Raw genomic sequence first — 18166 nt, 5'->3', positions numbered from 1 at the left:
ACAAACTTTTAAATTTTCAGTGGAACATAGGCCAGGAAGCCAGCTGGCCAATGCAGACGCGTTCATTGTTTGGGGGCTTCAGTTGTTCCGCCCCACAGGTCGAAACAAAGGGGGAGGATATGTGATAGGATCACTGGTAAAGTGGTCTGTGGCAGGTACATTTGTCCCAGATTCCTGTCTTATGTGTTTTAAACCCCCAGGAGAAAGTCTGCAGTGTAGCAGGCTTGAGTTTCGGCTTTTTGAAAAGCCGGTTTGGGACCTGGGGGTTGTGGGTGAGAGGAGAGGGAGGCTCCACCCACGGCCACTCCAGGTTTTGGTTCTCGCAGCCTGGTAACATGCTTGTTAGGGTTCCCACCTGAGAGTGGCCTAGTTTGTTGAAGGCTAAGTGTCTCACCTGGGAGAGCAGGCAGGGAGTTTGCTCAGAGACACTTGAAAAACCTATTTGTGAGTACTGTGCTGTGCCTTGTTGCTGGTGAGGGCATTAGGCCCTGCCAGGTTCTTGTAGTGAGGGAACCACCTGTAAAGTTAGAGCCCAGCCAGGGCTAGAATTTACGTTTATGATTTCTTTATGTTATTTCTGTTTTGCACAATAAAGACTGGCGCCGACCAGCTTGTACTCGAATCCAGTCTGGCATACTATTTCCCAGCTGCTGTGTGTGTAAGGAAGGAGTCCTCTACCCAGGAGAGGGACCCCTAATCTGACTGTGTCACAGTAGTTAATAACTATGAATGTTTTTTTATGAGAAAGAGGGAGTTAATGAATGGGTTAATCACAAGGCTTGAGGGACTTATTTATTTTGAGGAGACTGAGGGGCCTATTCATCATTGAGGGCGGGCTGGCGAATTGCGGCGGTGGATACTTAATTACTGGAGCAATTAAGTATTACTTTGACGAATAGGCCCCTGAATGGGTTTAGCCTTGGGGGTGCACTCTTTGGGTGGCTGAACGCACACCTAAGAGTGGTAGATCTATGACGTGTGTGTATGTGTACAAGTGTATAAACTTCACTTAGTGACTTGTTCTCACAAAGGGTCTACATTTAATCTAATCTTAGAATATCTATATAAGGTAAGGTTTCTCTTTTTTTTATATAGAGAGATGTCATGACATCACTAAGTGACCTATATTCTCTTTTAGTAAAAGAGGTTTCATATTTACGTGATCACGAAATGCCATATTTACTAGTCACACCCCCTGTGTCGGCACACTATAGGCCCTTCAGAAATTTCAATACCAGGCCATTGTGGACCTTAAGAGTTACACTCCTAATGTGTCATGGTCACAACCCCTCCAGCACATTCAGGGAGAGATGTATCAATGCTTCTAAAGAGGACAACTAAACGTGTAGCCCATAGGAAACAATATGTTTCTGGAGGATGTAGTCGGAATCTCGGCGGTTGGGATGCTGGTGGTCAGAATCCCAGAGCTGAAATTCCGACAGCAGTCGGAATCCCGGCTCCAGAATCCCGACGGTAAGTATTAGGCTTGGGGTTACGGTAGGCGCTAGTGTTGGGATAGGCTGCGTGGGGTGAGGGGGGGGGGGGGGGAGGGGGAAGAGATAGGCTGTGGGAAAGGGTTAAGCTGCAGGAGGGGAGCATTAGGGTTAGTAGCGTTCCAGCAAGGCTGTTTTAGCGGGGTGCCGTGTCCTGCCTGATTTTTAAAGAGCAGACTGCGCTCTGCCCCTCTTAGCGGCACCCTGCTAAAACAGCCTGCCAAATGCTGTCCCCACCCGCGGCTCGCAGCATCCCGCGGTGGGGAAATTAGCGGTGCATCAGCGCTTGGGGGCAGCCTGGCATGTCTGTAAGTGCTGGGCACGCCCCCAAGAGTGACGCGCGCACAGGAATGCCCCTGTCTAGGTCCGGCGCCGGGCCTAGAATGAACACTAGTTAGACTGCGGGATTGGAGGGTTAGGGTGCAGGATGGGAGGGTTAAGGTTAGGCTGCGGGATGGGAGGGTTAGTGTTAGGGTGCAGGATGGGAGGGTTAGGGTTAGGGTGCAGGATGGGAGGGTTAGGGTTATCCTGTGGGATGGGAGGGTTAGGGTGCAGGATGGGAGGGTTAGGGTTAGGCTGCGGGATGGGAGGGTTAGGCTGCAAGAAAGGTGGGTTAGATTTAGGGGTGAGAGCACTTACCTGCAGGCGTAGGGATTCTGACTGTCGGGATGCCGCTGTCATTATTCTGACCGCCGGCATCCTGACCACCGGGATCCCATACCCTACCCGTTTCTGCCTATCATTTATCTAGTACATTCTTTTAAATGATCGGTAGAAGCTGATTGGTTGCTATAAGGCAACTTCTCCACTCTTTTCACTGCGTGATACATCAACAACTTAGTTGTGGGCGGAATTAGGTGAAATATGTTAAAAAAAAAATTTAAAAAGTCATGTGACAGTTAGGTTTGATACATTTCCCCCCCCCCCCCCCCCGAGTTTCTCTCACAATCTGAAACTCTGACTTCGTAAGTGTTACACTGACAAATCTAAGCTGGCGCTGTTACATCCTACAGTATCTGATTGGCACATTTCCAACTTAATTACCACTGCACTTAATGCACACTCACCTATCTACTTAGCGCTGCCACCTATCTACCCACCCACCTCTGTGTGCCTCCCACCATCCTGAACTCTTGTGGGCATAACCCATGTGACTGCTAAAGTCTAATATTTGCATTTGGTCTTTGCAGAGGCCACAGAATAAGCTCACGAGGATCTGACGTTGCAGTTACCAAGCTGAGCAGGGACAAAAAAAATGACTAAGTTTAGATTCAGGTCATATTAAGTATAAGAATAGCCAAAGTCATTTTCAGATACAGCAGAGTGCAAATGAGACACGTTTGTACGGTGTATCCGTGAATACCAAGGAACAAACGCTTTTATTTTTCCTTTTCAGACAGTTGGGCCTGGGGTCCACGTAGTGCCGATGCAGGACCCAAGCCATTGATGTTATTAGTGTGTGAACGATTTTGAGTCGCGCTGCGCATGCGTCCCGATGATTACCGCCGGGAGAGGCAGAACGGATTTGGACGTAGAGAGAGGCAATTTCAGTGGCCGTTTCTGGGTGACCGGGGCGTGGCTAGGTTAGTAACTGCACAGATCCAAGTGCTGCATACAAACAGGGCCATTGAGAGCCTGGCCGGGCCGGGTAATGGAGGGGGCGTGGCCTAATCACGGGAGTCAGTTTTTCAGCGCTACGTAGCGGCGCAGCGCGCCGGGGAGGTGGGCGCTGGAAGCCTCCCAGCCCGATGCCAAGCAGGGGGGGAGGGCGCGATCAGTGTAATCGCTCCCCCCCACAGCCGTAGGAGACTGCTCCGCGAGCAGTCTCACACAACAGCCCAGCACAAGCTGTGTGCTGAACTGCTGTGAGGGAGGGGGGGCTGCGACGCCGGTAAACTGTACCCACCCACCCCCCCCCTCAGCGCCCATGCATACAAATACGCCACATCTTATCACCATCGAGACCCATCGCCATCTGAGTGAATCTCAGGCTGCTCCGCAGTCAAGCCCAACAATAGCCCAATCCCTGCAACAATAGCCCAATCCCTTCCTTACTGAAATAAAAGTGAAAAAAAACGGAATAAATAAAAATAAGGAGTCATGATACTAACATGGATTCGATATTCTTGTTCATAAAGGACGAAAAATGTGATTTAAAAAAAACAAAATGTGGAATTCAATGACCTCATCTTACTCCTGGGGCTCATTGGAACATATGTTTCCAGCAAATGCCGTTCAAGCTGTTTCCTATTTGCATTGTTCCAGCAGAGGGACGGAGAGATGAAGGCGTACTGCACATACCATGCTGCCCGTGGAGGTAAATATATGCAATGCTTCTTTATAGGAATGTTCTGCATTTAATAAGCTGAAGACAACAGCAATTTCATAACATAATTTACAGAGCTCGCACCAAAAATCTGTTGGGAATTAAAACATATGTTTTAATGATATGCCCTTTAAGTAGATTTTGCTTTTCTTTTCACTACTGAGTTTCTAGGTATAACTGTGTCACCCATCCAGTACAACGTGTATTGCAGTAGGGGTAGCAGTCATCGCAACTGCACCTGATCCCATGGATCCTTACTGTTACCCCAATGTGCTATACAGGCCCGGGACTTCTAGTTTTTTCCCCTCTCTCTTTGGGGGTTGGGTATGGGAGACCAGTAGTCGGGATGCCGGCTGTCAAAAGACCGACAGTGGCATGCCGATGCTCAGAATCCTCACAGGAATTAGGTAAGTATGTTAACTCTCCTTCCTTTACCCCCTAACCCTCCTTTCCTGCATCCTTAGTGCACCCTCCCTACCCCGCTCCCTAACTTCCCCAATAGTGCCTAAACCCAACCCTCCCCCTTTGTGCCTAAACCTAAGCTTCCCCCCTTAGTGCCTAACCCTAACCCACCTGGTGTTGCCTAACACACACCAGGGGGTGCATAACCCTAAGCTCCCCCTCCCGCAGCCTAACTCTAACCTCCCCATGGTGCCTAAACCTAACCATCCCTGCCCGCGACTAACAGCTTAGCCGGCCCCACTATACTTATGATCGGGATTCCGGAGTCGGCATCTCCACTGATGTCAGGATTCCTGTGCCGGTCTTCCCAATGGTAGGTTTATTAACTACATCCCCTCTTTGGGGCCACATAAGCACCAGAATGGACTGTTCAGCAGTAACAGGAGTCCTTCTAAATACTGAGCCCAGTGTGATTACATAAATCCACAACGAAGAAATTTCAGAACTAGAAATTGTTCAATATCTACAAAACAGAATACGCTGTAGTCTCTGGGATTCTGCTCTACCTCTGGCACTCGCTTTACTTTTGTAAGTGTTGGATAGAGTAATGGTTTGGCTATTTTGACCAAATTATGTTTTTCCTTCCACAATGCCATATTATTATATAGGGTAAGGGTACAGTCTCCTGGTGTAAACGGTTCCACTTGTCATGCAGCAGCCAATTAGTAGTACACCAGTCCAGGACCTCGGCACAAGTATCCGCAGCAAGTGTTATTAGCAGCACAAAAAAGAAACCAAACATAAAAAGTAAATTCTGGCCTGTCCAGTTCTAGCTAATCAAAATGTTTCCCTCTCTCAGAGTGGAAGGACCTAACATCCCTCTCACAAAATTGAAGTGTTAGCACAGCACTTGCATTCAGTAATCACAGTGTTACTCAACAGGCCTCTGGTATGTTCCCCAGGCAGTGAGAGACCGACTGCAGAGACTGACATACTCTTTATCAGCCTCTCACAGGTGGTCTGGCAAATAAGGCTGCTAATCAGCTTCTGTGCTTTAGTATTTTTGTCACAGTATAACTCATATTCTGACCTCTTACGTGCTAAATTGACTTCATGCTGCTAAAAAAAAATTAAGGGAAAATTATACACTTACATGTGTCCCCACACAGTGTTTATTTTTAAGTAATTTGAGTCTTATAATTTTTTATTCCCCCAAGACAAATTAAATATATAAATAAATAAAATAGGTAGGTTTCATTCAGTTATATGAATACAATGGGCCAAATGTAATAGGGTGAGAGTGTAGAAAATATGAGAGAAAACACTCACATTTTTAAACTCAGCCAATATAATAAAGTCACAGAATCAGGGTTGCATAAAATTAGATTTTTTTATAAATATCAAAAACGGATTTATTTGATTTAAGTCAGATTTTTTGGGATTTAAATAGGATTTTTTATGAAATTTTTTTTAAGTAAACGTTTTCAATTTCTAAACGTTTATTTAAAAAAAAATGTAATAAAAAATCCTATTTAAATCAAATAAATCAGTTTTTTATTTTTTTATTTTTTTTGAAAATCCAATTTTATGCAACCCTGCGGACAGAACATGCAAACTTTTCAGATTCAAAAAACTCTCAAAAGTTAAACTCTCATCCAGGTGTTTCCTGTTTTGAAAATACAACTCGAGCAATGTATTAGTGTGAGAGTTATACTGCTAAACTCTCACATTTTCTAAACTCTCACCCTATAACATTTGGCCCAGTATATTTGCTTAAATGTTCTGGAGTGTCCACTTCATTATGTCCTTGTTAATCTAGTATTTCCTAAATCTACTTCTCAAACTTTATTTCAACCAAACCTACCAACATTGAGACTCAGAACAAAATAAGCCCTGACATAGCCTAAGCTGCCCAGATTATCCCCAAAATGTGCACCCAGTTTCACATAAACCCTATCCCTTTCTAATGAGTCTGTGATTCAGGTAGACCTGTCAAAATCGGGACTCTTCGGAGGTATATTTAAGAAAAGAAAAAAAAAATCTCAAAAATACATCCTACTTCTACCCCATGTACACTTCCTCTTGCCCAGGGTATTCAGTGTGACACATATAGAGTACACACAAACACACAGACTATATATATATATATATATATATATATATATATATATATACTATATATATACATACACACACACACATATATAATATATCTACTCACATACACATATGTAGTGATTGAATACACACTTACGTTATATCCATGGGCTTCATCATACTCATGTTGTGTCTCTTAATACGCACAAAGAAAACATGGACTTGCTTCGTCTTTCACGATCCCGCTTGCTTTTCTGTACTATGTAACACTGTCCTGACCTGACTGATATTGCGTGCTACCTAACAGCATACATAATGCCTGAGACTACTACCCTGCTCATCAATCTTCTGGATCCATGTGATTATAGTGTTGGCTTGTCTGTCTCTCCCAATCGCACTTCCTTAAAGCAAAAGAAGTTCAAATAACGAAGGTCCAGCTCTTCTGGGAGTTCACATTTCCATCTCTCAACTGAGACCTTATCTTTAGCGTACAGTACAGAATATTATTCTGGGTGTTGCTTATTTTTCAGCTATTTCAGAGAATGCAGCCAGTTCGCAGGGAGGAATTCCTCTCCTCGCCGACCTATCTGTACCAGGACTGCAGTGACAACACATCTGGAACGAGAGAAGTAGACATCATAGGATTGTTAGTAGGCAATAGCAAAGTCAAGTGTACAAAATGTAAGTTAACCTGCAATCAAAATACAAAAATATTTATACTTGCGATATGATTAAGATACAGTGACGACCCATGAGACTCGGAGGGGTTAGCACCTGCAATGTTTTACAAGTTGGATAGTGGACGGTTATAAAAGAAACAGAGGGCCTGATTCAGAGCCGGACACTATTTGCGACCGGTCGTTCAGAAAAAGGGTCCGGCTATTTAAATTGAGCGCTCGCTCATTGCGGTCTGTTGATGCCTCTATGTCTGAGCGAGCGAATGAAACATGCGCTCGCTATTTTGTAAAGACGCCCCCTGGCCGCTCGCATCCTACGTCATCTCTGCTATTTATTAGATTAATCGGGTACATCGAAAGGCGTCTGAACTGCTCGCAGTGCTTGTGGTAGGTTTTACTTCCCGCAATCACTGCGAGCAGTTCAGGCTAAAAGACAACCAAGTGACGTGGTTGATGACGCTGCTTTGTTAATTATGCACACCCATTAAACGCCCGTTTTGACCGTTTGGCACGCCTGCGTTCGGATCTCCACTCCCCGTTTTCAAGCACCTTCCCCTGTTACCACCCACAAACGCCTCATTCTGTCACTCAAATTAGCAGGCCCTCGCTGTTTTGCGAGCGCACGATTTCCGACCGCAATGACTGGTTGACGCATGCACATTATGACCCATACGCATGCGCAGATGTGCGAACATCGCTCGGAGCGAGCGAGCGGCCGCTTACGAATCAGGCCCAGAAAGTATTTTAATGCAATTGATGTAAATAAAGTGTAAGTTTGTGCATAATAAGTTTCCCAAACTCCGCCATTACAGTCCAGGTTTTAAGGATATCCATGCTTGAGTCCAGATGGTTAAATCATAGTGCTCATTCTTGTACCTTTCACCTGTCGCAGCCCGTGCAGTTCCTCTCTCCTGCCTGAGGTGTCTCTTCTTAGTTCTTCTAGCACATTCAGATGATACAACAAACTGCTGAGATACAGACTAGAGTGTGCTAGAAGCACCAGAGCAGAGAGCGACACCCCAGGCAGGAAAGAAGAAACTGCATAGGTTGTGACAGGTACAGGGTGCTAGAATGTACACTATGATTTAACCATCTGGACTCAAGTTTTGGAAACATTCAGAATATATTCCTATGGGCCTAGCATAAAGCTGAACAAGTGGGTAGTAGAAAAAGTGGACACTACATGGCCATTCATTAGAGCAGAGTGTTCATAACAGCGAGCTAAAGCTAACAATAGGATAAGAGACAAACAATAACTGTGTAATGATTCTATACCACAATCAGTAAATATGATGCATTTGAAAGAAATCTAGCAGTGGGTCTCCAATAGTGTTTTATAGTGATACTAGCTTGGATACACGGCGTTGCCCAGGTTGAAGACTGGACCCTGAAGTACACCTGCAGCCTTTAGTTGTTTACATTGTCCTCGCCTATAACCCCATTCTATTTATCCTGAAAAGGACCCCACTGTTTGTTAACATGCATGCAAGTAGTGGCGTAACTACCGTGGGTGCAAAGGTTGGGGCTGCTATGGTGCCCGAGCTGCCTCTATGGCCTGTCGCTCCCTCTTCACCCAGGCACGCACACAAGGTGAGTCGGTTCAGTCAGGACCGTCAAGGGGGGCCCAGGTGTATGTTGATTTGGTGCTGGCCCGCCAGCTGATTACAGGTAGGCACTAGCAGGCAGTCATGGAGAGACAGCGTCGTTGGTTGCAAGACAATCAGAGCTAACGGACCGACGGTCAATCAGCAATGGCGGCTCCTGAATGGCTGCCAGTTTGCGAGCTCTGATTGCCTTGCGACCTGCGCCAGATTTAAACTGCATCATTGCTGTCTGTCCATGACTGCTGCTGCTGCCTGTGCGCCTGTTGTAATTAGCTGGCAGCCTGGCCCCATATCCACACCTGCTGGCTGCTGATGCCACACAGGGGGAGGCGAGAGGCTGATAGAGGGACGCGGGGAGGTGAGTCGGTGGAGGGTATAATGTGTAAGGGGCACTACTATTGGGTGGAATAGTGTGTCATATTGGGCACTACTACTATGTGGCATAATCTGTAAAGGTTAAAATGTGGTATAATGTGGTTCAATGTGTAAGGGACATTACTGTGTGGCATAATGTATAAGAGGCACTATTACTGCATGGCATAATTGTATAAGGGGTACTACTATGTGTCATAACCAGAATGGGCTCTGTGTGGCACAACCTGAATGGGGTCTGTGTGGGGGCAAATGTATGTGTTTTGTTTTACCTCAGGGGTGGGCCGGCCCTTTTAAGATCTTGCTATGTGGTCCACAAAGTTCTAGTTACACCCTTGCATGCAGACACAGAGGCTCTGAATTTAATATGAACTTGAATGAGCCATTACCAGGGGCGTTTCTAGAGAGGAGTGGGCCCATGTGCAGTCTCTGTCCGGGCCCCTTCCCCTCTATCCAGCGGCCAGCAGCGCTCAGCGCTGGTGGCCGCCATTTCGCCGGTGATTCCCCTAGTAGGCATGTGCAAAACGTCGGAAAAATGGCTGCGGCTGACATTTTTCAGGTGTTTTGGTTAGCGCTACAGCACAACGCGGGACTTCAGAAGGGTAAGTATTAAAACATATGGGTGCAGGGACCGTGTGCACTGCACACCCTGCACCCATTATAATTACGCCCCTGGTCATTATGTTTGCTCAGACTGAGGTTAATAGGATACTTTTGTAGTTTTCTCACAGGTTTTTGGCAGATTGTCAATTTCCACTGGAGCCAGCCATGAAACCTGTGTAATTTAGGAGTGTCCCCATTTTTAGAGATTGTGTGACAGTGTGCGGCCCTGACGAAGTTCAAACCTAGGCAAAAACCTAATCCTGGTCAAACTACATCACCATGCTAAATTTGGTGGAGCTAGGTCCACAACTCTGGCCGTGCATAAAGAACAAACAGACGGACAGACAGACAGACACGCTTTCTCGCTTATTATCTAGATATTACATATAATAAACATAGATAAAATTAAATTGAAATAGCAACATCTATGAACTTTTAGGTTTTTGTAATGTATGTAATGTGTCTGACCAGGGAAAGTGGACAGTAGCTTTAACGGCACATAATTAATTGTATCTTTAACAGTGTAAAAATAAATGAAAACAGAGCATCACAGACAGATCTAGTTAGTGTCAATATGACAGTCATTACTCATTTGGGAACTTACAAACCAGAAACACTTACTGGCAGTTTATGTATTAAAGTTAATCCACCCTACATGTCATGTACATACTTTTGGCCAATATTTGGAAGAACTAATTGATAAATGTGAAATGCAGAAAGATTCCCAGCTGCATCTCCTACAAAGTTCTACACTACACCAGGGGTATCCAACACGTTGCCCGCAACTTGCTGTGCTACTACACGTCCCAGCATGCCAGCCACAGTTTTAGCATGCCCTTCTAATCGCAAAACTGTGGCAGGGCATGCTGGGTTTTGTAGTCCCACAGCAACTGGAGGACCGCATTCTAGAGAATTTACAAAAGTAGTTCCCTAAGCAGGTGGTACCACACCATGGGAGGTGCTGGTTTGCTGTAGGTGGGTGCTATGAGGTAAAGGGTTGGCTGGGGCCGCAAGAGAGATAAGCAAGAGAAGCTAAAAGTGTTGGTTCTTTTTTTTCCAGGGACGGGGCCGTGCTTCCTATTGTTGCAGTGCACAGCCCCAACCTTCCCTGACAGGCTGCAGTGGGAACCCCTTTTCCTCCACACTACAGGCAATACTTAGTGGCTACAAAAAAAAAAGTACACAGAGGAGAACTGATAACGCTATGGGCAACAACTCCACCTCTAAAAACGCACATTTTAGTAAACATACCTCCTGGTTTCTTTTTGGCTTATCCATTGCTTTTGGAGTTATAAATTGAATACAATTGTCAATGCCAATATTATTATAATTAATCAATACTTTTGTTTTAATTTGTGTTTTATGTTATTAATGAAATAAAAACCATGAAGCATTTGTTTTGAGCAATGGCGTCAGTGGGTGGGGGTCACTGCAGTAAATCTAAGTAACCAAGGAGGCGGCAGCCTGAAAAAGTTTGAGCATCACTGATTTAAGCCATGCCCCAAACTGGATAGACCTCACCCTTCTCTACCAAGGCCCTCCCATTTTGGTAAAGGGCACATTCATTAAAATGGATACCCCGCCACTTTTCGATATGGAAACTTGAAACTTCCCTGGAAAAATCAGGACTGTTGGTAGGTATCAAGGCTAAAAAGAGGACAACACAACATAAATCTGGTCATGGGGTGTCTTATGCTTCTTCAAGAAACAAGGTTAATACATCTAATGTACTGATAAGTTTAAGAATACGAGTGATAATCTTGTTATTACTTGTTACTAACCTTAAATGGTGCTCCAACCAATCAGCCTCTGTGATGTGTTTAAAAATGACAGTTAGGAGCTGATTGGTTGGAGCACCATTTAATATTAGTAACGAGTGATAGCAAAAATATCACTCATTGATAAATCTGGGCTTATGAAAGAGAAAATGACCGCCATTGGAAATGTCAGTATAGGGAGACATCGGGCTAAATGTAATAGGGCGAGAGTTTAGAAAATGTCAGAGAAAACATGTAATAAAGTCACTGAACAGGCAAAGTTGTTTTTCAGACTCAAAAAACTCTCAAGATTTAAACTCTCATCCAGGTGTTTCCTGTATTGAAAATACAACTCGATCAGTGTATTAGTGTGAGAGCTTTACTGCCAAAACTCTCACATTTACTTTACTCTCATCCTATTACATTTATCCCATCATGTTGGCAGTGGGGCTGTGTCTCTTGGTTGCCACTGACAGGACATACAACAATAGGTCTATTAAATACATTGCAGACAACCTATATGTTTTCCTGAATCTTTTTTGAATAAGACACTTCAAATGTAATATAGGATTCACTATAGTTATAGGATAAGAAACACCTATGCTACTTGCAGAATGTTATTGAATGTTATTGACTATGGGGCATATTCAATTAGCCGCGATAAGCTGCTTTCGGCGAATACGTTTCGCCGATGACGTCATTTCACCAGGCGAAAACTTATCCCCGTATTCAATTCCAAAGACTTTTCGCCTACGCGGAAAGTCAATGCATTGGTATAGGCAAAAAAGATTCGCCTATGAAACCAGGTGGAAAAAAGTGCAGGATTGCGGTCTTGGGGTGCAAAGGTGGGGATCTGCGTCAAAAAAATCCTAAAAAAAAATTTGAAGAACACCGGAAAAAAATTACATTGCAAAAGTGGGCAAAAAAAAAAAAAAGTTGGGGTACAAACCTAAAAACTAGGAAAGTAAGCTTTTGGGGGGGGTATGCAAGTATGGGGAGGTGTTTTTTTGATTGCAGGTGCTTTAAAAGTTAACTTTTGAGATTTTTAAACATACTTGCAGCCATTTTCATGTACCCCAAATTTCCTGGGACTAGTTATTTTCTCCAAAAAAAACTGCTAAATGCTATTCTTCACAAATTAGCAGCTATTGAGAGCATTTAAGTACCCCCAAATAGCTTCAGCATGGCTATTCGGGGGCATCTACATTATTCCCCAAAAATGAGTGCATCTATTGGGGGGTGTCAGGCTGATTTCCCCAAATCTGACAGCACTTTTCGCCTGTTTGCGTTTCGCCGGGTCCTTTGGAATTGAATAGGGTGAAAAGCGGGGCCGCGCATGAAAAGTTTTCGCCTCCAAAACACGCAAAGTCAGCGAAAAGTACGTCAGGTGAAACCTTTCCGACTTTTCGCGTCTAATTGAATATGCCCCCTAAAGCTTCAAAGGAGTTGCTAGAGGTTTCAATAGTTTTATGGGGCAAAATGTAATCGAGTGCGATCTGGTGCCACTGTGGGAATACATGCGAGTATACCCGTATTTTTATAACAGCAATCATGCTAAAGGCAAAACTAAGTTGGCTTTGCCTTTAACATGATTGCTGCTTTAAAAATACTAGAATACTCGCATCTATTCCCACAGTGGCACCAGATCGCACTCTATTACAGTTAGCCCCATAGTCTCAGTGTCCATAAGGTAACAATGGAACAAACCCTGCACGGATAATACTATATATTATAGTATCTGTATAAATGGTAGGTCTTCTGTCTGTATGTGAAACAGCTTATTCTGTAAAGGTTCCATGCGGAGTGTGTATTAAGCTGCCGTGAGTTATGCGGTAATAGGTATGGAATGTATATATAATACACCAAGGAATGATATACAATATTTGGAGCAGATGGAAATATCTTTCCTCTGAATACTTCAAATTAAAATGCATTCCATAGCATTCTTCTTATACTGGCGATGGACACAACTGCATATAATATATCACCAGCATCAGCTCATCTTTCTGTGGGATATTATTAGGCCAGTCCAAGGTCACACCGATCTTCTCATGTCCTGTTACTGCCTCACTAGTATATCCCTACAGAACCCCAAGCGACATAGTACAAAACCACAACCACCACTAATTCATTCAATTGCTAAACATTTATTATTGCTAATAATATATCATTTGCTTTTAGAAAGATAATTAAAAAATATAACTAATCATCTTTTTTCAGATAGGAAGCAGAAAGTGCAATAGAAAGCAGTAGGTAATTAAAATACTTATTATGTTTAACGCAAATCTGCTCTGGTTTCACACTGGTGTGTGAGCGCCTATTGTATTCTATTGTTGTCCTTTAGTAATATCTGTGTGTCAGTGACTGACTGAATTTATTCTATGCTAGTGACTAATACCTCTATTCCACTGCCGCTAAAACCCAGGTTATTGGCGTGTCAACCCGGGTTGTGGTTCAGTAGAAAAGGCTCCTAGGAAAAAAATTCCAGGTCAACTGACCTGGCGTTTCTTCCCGGGTCTCAAACAGGGTTTTACACTGGTAAGACCAGACCCAGGTAAGGCTCAGTGAAAACGGGTATCATGCGTCGGTATCCGGTCATTAGGTTTACATTGTCTTGATAGACAATGTTTGGGTAGACAATGGAAGATAGGCAGGCAAGAGGTCGACAGGAAATGAAGGTTGACAGGGTCTGAAGGTCAACACACTAAAGATCGACTAGTAACAAAGTCGACAGGTACTGAAGGTCGACACGTCATTAGGTCGACAGTCATATGGTCGACATGCAAATGGTCGACACAAGGTTTTTCTTTGTTTTTTAGGGTTATGGTCAGGGTTAGGCACTTACCGGAGGGTTAGGGTTAGGCACTTACCCCGATGGTTAGGGTTAGGCACTTACCCCGCCGGTTAGGGTTAGGCACCAGGATAGTTAGGGTTAGGCACTTACCCCGGCGGTTAGGGTTAGGCACCAGGCGGGATTTTTAGGATTAGGCACCAAGGGGAGAGTTTGGGTTAGGATTAGGGTAAAGATTAGGGCTAAATATATATATATGTGTGTGTGTCGACCATTTGAATGTCGACCATATGACTGTCGACCTAATGACCATGTTGACCTTCAATACCTGTCGACCTTGTTACTAGTCAACCTCACAGCACAGGGAGAGCTGCATTTCCCAGCGCTTGGAGATGATCTAATCTACAAACACCGACGGAGGTAAGCCCCAGCACTATCCCAGGTCCAGCTATCGGTGTAAAAGGGGTTCAAGCCTCCGTGGGAAGGCTTGAAACCCATGTTCAGAGTCTCAGCCTGGACCTGGGATTTTTGTGGAAAAAAGGTATAACGTTTATTCTATACAGTACTATAAGAACGCTCCAATCAAATAGCCTATGCGAGGGGGAGTCCATGTCCTTACCCCTGAATCTGGTCCGAACGGTCAGTTCTCCAGGAAAATATATATCATGGTCAACATCATACAGCTACAGTGATCGAAGAAAGTGTATACAGATTGCTGATTGAACAGTGCGCTTGGCCAATAGATCATATGATGGGCTAAAATATCTGTCCCAGACCTGCGCAGTCATGGATAGAAGATTCCTATTCCCTCTTGGGGTGTCGTCTCCTCCCTCTGCCCACCACAATACCCTTACAGAAGCAGCTACAAGTTGCATGGTGCGCTCTCCCTCCCGCTGCAGTGCACCCGATCGCTCCAAAATGATCCCTGCATGGACCGGACAGTAGAGAACCACCAGATCCCCTCACTGCCCACTGAATCACAGCAACAGCACCCCAATCCTGGGGCTGACCACCTACAATCCTCCCCACATGGTCAGTGACCCCACTGGACTAATTAGAGGTAGAATAGATAAAGAAGGGGGAGAGAGAGAGATGGAGTAGGAGGGGAAAAGAGAGAGAAAGGAAAAAAAGAGGATGGGAATAGGGAGAGCCAGAGATTGGGGAAGGGGGAGAGAAAGACGGGAAAAAGAGGCACAGAGATGGGGCGTGACAGCACCGGGTACAACAGCTAGCAGACAGGTCCATAATATTAGTATTATATAACGGGCTTAGCAGAACCTGCAGTCAACAAACAGCTGGAAAGCTAGTGACCTACCTATGCTTTAAGGTAATCTACTACAATCTGCTGGATCACTATGCAGCAACATCCGGGGAGGTAGGTTTGTCAACCTGAAATCCTATTCTCATTATTTACCCCAACAATCGTGGCGTGGAAAGAGCCACAGACGTATATATTTGTCAGTATGGAGCTGCCATTGCTTCTGAAGGTGTGGAGGGAACTGATTTTTTGTAATATCTCTTCCTTTCCATAGAGAAAGAAAGCTGGCGTCCACATATTCACTATAGCTGGGCACGCCATTCTTATAGCTCCCTTTTATGTGGTAAACCTGCCCAGGCTGTCTAGCCTGGGACCAGTTGGAAAACTTGGGGAGGGAGCAGGCAGCCTGTTTATTTTATTACAAAATGTATTGGTAGTATTATGTCTCATGCTCCTCTGCACACCATTACTACCATATATAGGTGTGTATTTACTAAGCAGTGTTAGGAGACAGAGTGAAAAGTGATAAGGTGCCAGCCAATCAGCTCCTAACTGTCATCTCACAGGATGTGTTTGAAAAATGACAGTTGGGAGCTGATTGGCTGGCACCTTATCACCTTTCACTCTGTCTCCTAACACTGCTTAGTAAATAGACCCCATAACGTGCTAGCAAACAGTCCCCGCCCCTACCTAGGAGCTCTGAGAGGGGGCTGAGTAGTAATTACCCAGGCCTGTTGGAAGAGCCCAAGTCAGCTGCTGAGGAGGACACGCGCACATAGCCCAACGGCGCACATAGTATTTGCCATCATTTTTTTCAGAGGGGCCATGGCCACACATCCCAAATTTGTCCATAACTCCTTTTGCATACAGGCCCCACAGCTGTCTCAGTGGCCCAACCCCTACCTATTGACACTCTTATCCAATTGCTCACGTGCATCCAATATTTGCAAGGTACAAAACTACAGCTGTGTGCAGGTCAACTCGCAAATGTGCTGCAGTTTGCGACTTGTCAGACTGGAGACATAAGGCTAGATATAGCAAACATTCAAGAGAGATAAAGTGGAGAAGCTGCCCATAGCAACCAAACAGCTTGGTGGCACAAGGACGTGTCAAAGGTCTTGTACAACAGAGGGACCCTCATCAGAGTCTGAGGATAGTTAATAGAAGGACACATCTGTTTAAAGTCCCGCAGAGAAGATACTCATAAAATTTTCACAAGCCAGTTATTGGAAATCATGACAAAATCTCCCGGAGGATCTATTATTTTTTTTCTTTATTTTTTTTAATATAAAGTAGCTTTTTTTGTTCTGGTCATTTATTGGATAATTGCCACATTTAATCATAATTAATTAGCCAACTTTCAAGATTAACCAGACATGACTACTAAATATATTCCATTGTATATATTTGAAAATAAAAAAGTGAAGTTAAGATAAAATTTGTCCCTTGAAAAATGTCATATACAGTAGTGAATAATATCAGTGGCTATTATTTGCATTTTATTATTATTATTATTATTATTATTATTATTATTATTATTATTATATTCTGGCCATTATAGCCAATAGTTGTTGTTTACTAGTAGAGAAAAAAAATATTTTTTTTACAAAATATATGAATTGACCTTACAGCAAAGAAAATTAAAATTTTACTGAAATATAGATGTGAATAGTTAGAAAATAAATAACAAGATACATTTTAATCTCATGTGTACCCAAATATAACAAATACCTAGAATGGACAAAAAGGTACTACTACAGGCAACATTACTGTAGAGCGAAAGTAAAACATTACTGGGATTCTGATCACTAATAATGTATGTGATGACTGGTTCTATCCCATTTGACATGAATCACATATGACTCCACAATACAGAATGCATAAAATAAGATAATCCAGTTTCAGTTGTTTTGGATAACTTTATATTGAATTTATAATTAAAGTCCAATTAATAAAAAAAACATTACTGATCCAGTTCTCTACTGTAAGAGATAAGTTGTAGTATTCCTTACCACTTGAATTAGCAATATAATATTCATTAACATAATATAAAAATTGATTGGACACCTTTGTAATACAAAAGGAAGATCTGCAGATATAATTAACAAATGATATTACAGGAGTGATTGACCCTGGGAATTGATGAAATTGCCATTGTTGTGGGAGGAGCGGTTTTCATCAAGAAACGGTTTTCCCTGTGGGGCTAAAAAGTTCTACTGGCGTTTTTTTCCCTTTTTTTCTTTTGACCTTTTTTGGATCAACGCAATTAAAATCATGAAGGATTAAACTTGATGGACATGTGACTTTTTTTCTTTTTTTTTTTTTTTTTTTACTGTGGTCTCGCTAAAGCACAAACTGTTGTGCTCAAGCTGTAACTTTAAGCCCTAACTCACCTGGCCAGGATTTCTGTGACTTGTAGTTCCACTATGGCTGCAGAGTCAGATACATTGTTTTTTTGTTTGTTTTTTTAACATATCCTCATTCCTAAAAGCTCAATGTGAGTTAAGAGACAATAAAAGAGCAAAAATCAATGCAAGTGCACTCAGGATCCGTTATATATAAGCCACAGAGGCTGGAAAGGCTGATGAACTGTTTATTTTAAGTTTAGTGTGGTTTATCATAGAGATGAAAAAATAAAATATTTAAACCAGTCGCTTGCCAGCAGCCATTTACCCGAGAGTTTGGATGGATGTCGAACCAGCCAGTCAGACCTAGATGCAAGCTGTACATCAAAAGGAACAAGGGAATCGGTACAGGTACTAGCTGGATCTAATTTACCTCAAAAA

General features: G+C 43.4%; 1 long non-coding RNA gene across 1 annotated transcript; it reads left to right on the top strand.

Moving 5' to 3' along the window:
* Positions 1–3768: 3768 nt before the first annotated feature.
* On the top strand, positions 3769–10740 carry LOC148474463 (uncharacterized). The gene is made up of 3 exons (XR_015872875.1): positions 3769–3810; positions 6849–6999; positions 10635–10740. It is a non-coding gene; the product is annotated as an uncharacterized LOC148474463 (long non-coding RNA).
* Positions 10741–18166: the final 7426 nt, after the last annotated feature.

The sequence above is a fragment of the Taudactylus pleione genome, unplaced genomic scaffold, assembly GCF_031769625.1.
Source record: "Taudactylus pleione unplaced genomic scaffold, aTauple2 ptg000842l, whole genome shotgun sequence".
Lineage (NCBI taxonomy): Eukaryota > Metazoa > Chordata > Amphibia > Anura > Myobatrachidae > Taudactylus > Taudactylus pleione.
This window is presented reverse-complemented; position numbering and strand designations above follow the sequence as displayed.